We start from the raw sequence: 2620 nt of genomic DNA, 5'->3' as shown, positions 1-2620 counted from the left end.
ACCTTACTGAGCCAGCTTTATAATCCATAAAGTGACTCAGTGAGACCTATCTTACAGGATTATGGTGACGCTTAAAACTGGACAACATCCAGAAAGCATCTATAAAAAGATACAGTCCAGCAGATGGTAGGTGCTCACCACTGTCAAAAAGATACAGTCCAGCAGATGGTAGGTGCTCATCACTGTCAGGCCCACAGCCTATGGCTCAGGTTACACAGGTCTGAGTTCAAATTCTGACTCTGCCCCTTACTATTACCGTGTGACCTGGGACTAATTATCTAACTTCTCTTAGTTTTCTTCTATAAAAGATTGGAAGGCTTATACCAGGCACAAAGGATGCTTGGAAGGAATAAATGGAAGAATAACGTAATGAGCTATCAAGTTTTGTCACCTTCTCCTTGCTAGAAGAAACTCCAAAGCATAAAAAAGTAGTTTTCTCCTTCCTACCCCGAGCGATTTTTAAAGTGAATCAGCAGGCCTCTGGAGTCTGGGCTCTATTGTTCCGGGAAAAGTAAGGAGCTTCTCTGAGAAGTTTCAGAACTGCTACTGAGGCCTAGCGTACATTAAGGGGTTAGGCAAGATCATGCTGAACTGGAAGGTAACAGAGACTGGAGTTTGGAGTTGACATTGGACTATGGGTAGCCCAAACCCAGGAAAAGACAGGTGAATTCCCTAACATGGGGGAAAAAGGAGGCTTGGGTTCTACAAAAAAGTGGCAGAGAGCTATCTGGCATTCTAAGGCAGACTTGGGGATGTGCTGGGCTGCCACTGGGATAGTGCATTCCAAGTCTTCACTTCTCTTCCAGCCCCATCACATTGATGGGTGTTTCTGCAGCCTGGAAGTCAAGGGCACCACAGCGTATGCAGAGCAAACATGTTGCAATTTTTATCCCCGTCTTGTTCTTGGCTCAGAGCATAGCAGGCCACCTGGTCAAGACGCAGTCAGATAGCTATTGTGTCAAGGTCACCCTCCACACAGGTGTCCCTGGAGGTCACCTCACTCTTCAGTATAAGGGGCTGGCAGCTGCCTTGCCAGACATTTTAGGTGGCTAGGATGAAGTCACCTGAATTCAGTGTCCTCTGCTTCTGTTTGCTCTTAATGCAGCTTCCAAATTTCAAACTCTTTCTACTCACTCCTTGGTGACTTAAGGCCAATCATTCAGGTAAAAATTTGCCTAGGGCTTGTCTTCTGTTAAATGGAAATAATTACTATTTCATAGGATTTTTATGACTCATGAACAATAGAAACTCTGCAAATGGGTGTGGCAATTAGGTGCTAAATGAATGGCAGCAGTAATAATGATACTAGAACTAGCAGTACTAGTAGTAATAATAATACTATCAAGACAACAGATACAGTGACCAGAGGCTGGCCCAGCTTTTCACCAGTCCCAAACATAGGCAGCAAAAATAGGAGAAAGCACATTGGCCCAGCAGTCCTGGGAACATAGTTCTGCTCACGGTGCTGCCACAGACTGCCCTGGTAACATTGGTTAACCCCTCAAGCCCCTGCCTTTGTTTCTGTATGTGTCAAGTGGAGATGGTCCCTTCCACTTTAGAAAAAAAGTTGCAGCTGGAAATGTTACTGGTAGGCTGGCAGAGATCCCTAAACTCCAGAGGACTTCAACCCCAGCCAGTGTCCAGGCTTTTGACACTATCGTGAGAAGGAATTCAAGGATGAGTCAGAAAATAGTGAAAGCCTGGAGATATATTGCGAAGCAAAACATACACACTCAAGAAAGGGGAGTGTGGGCCTACTCAAGAGTCACACGCAAGGGGGTTTGGGGCTGCTACCCTTATGGGTTTCTTTAACCAAGGGGTGGAACATTCATGAAAATTCCTGGAAAAAGGTGGACATTTCTCAGAACAGCAGTGCCATCCATTTTTATACCAAATATGGGTCTTCTCGGAACTTTCATGGCACTGGTGGATTTAGTGTTTTAATGCGCATATAATGAGGTCCTAGGAGAAGCCCGGGTAAAATCCAGCTCTGCGTTGGGTCCGGTTGGTCTTAGCCAGCTTGGTCCACACGCTGGTTTTCCAAGGTCTCAGTCCTTGGCTTCCGTAGCTGTTTCAAGTTTCCTTTTGCTGGTCATGTGAAACTGCCGCCTGGAATTTTCTATTTTACCGCAACTATACTACATTACTCCTGTCTCAGAAGGGCCCTGTGAGAATATCTGGTCCAACCTTCTCTCCTCTGCACCCCATTTTATAGAGGGAAAAAAATTGAGGCCCAGAAGGTAAAGCAGCCTACATGATTAGTGCAACGAACACTGTTTCCAAAACCATAAAAGCTTCATTTAATTTTGTTTTGTTTTGTTTACTGACATGGGTTGGGAAGATAGTGGGGTAGGAGCAAAGAATCAACAAATGTGAGATTCTTTTCCCTTGAAAGGCTTTTGATATACTGGGAAAACAAGGTAAATTCACGCCAGAAAAAAGTTTTTAGAAATGAGATAAGATATGATAATTTATCCGAAAAATGTAAAAATATATAGACAAATTATGGTAGTGGAGGCCAACAGAAAACCTTTCCTTTGCCCTCTGAAGTTTTGCTGAAAAATAAACTGACAAAAGGCAGATTAACAGGAGAAATGGCACACAAATTTATTAACATGCA

The sequence above is a fragment of the Symphalangus syndactylus genome, chromosome 9 (assembly GCF_028878055.3).
Source record: "Symphalangus syndactylus isolate Jambi chromosome 9, NHGRI_mSymSyn1-v2.1_pri, whole genome shotgun sequence".
Lineage (NCBI taxonomy): Eukaryota > Metazoa > Chordata > Mammalia > Primates > Hylobatidae > Symphalangus > Symphalangus syndactylus.
The sequence above is the reverse complement of the archived record's forward strand: the minus strand, read 5'-3'. Positions refer to the sequence as shown.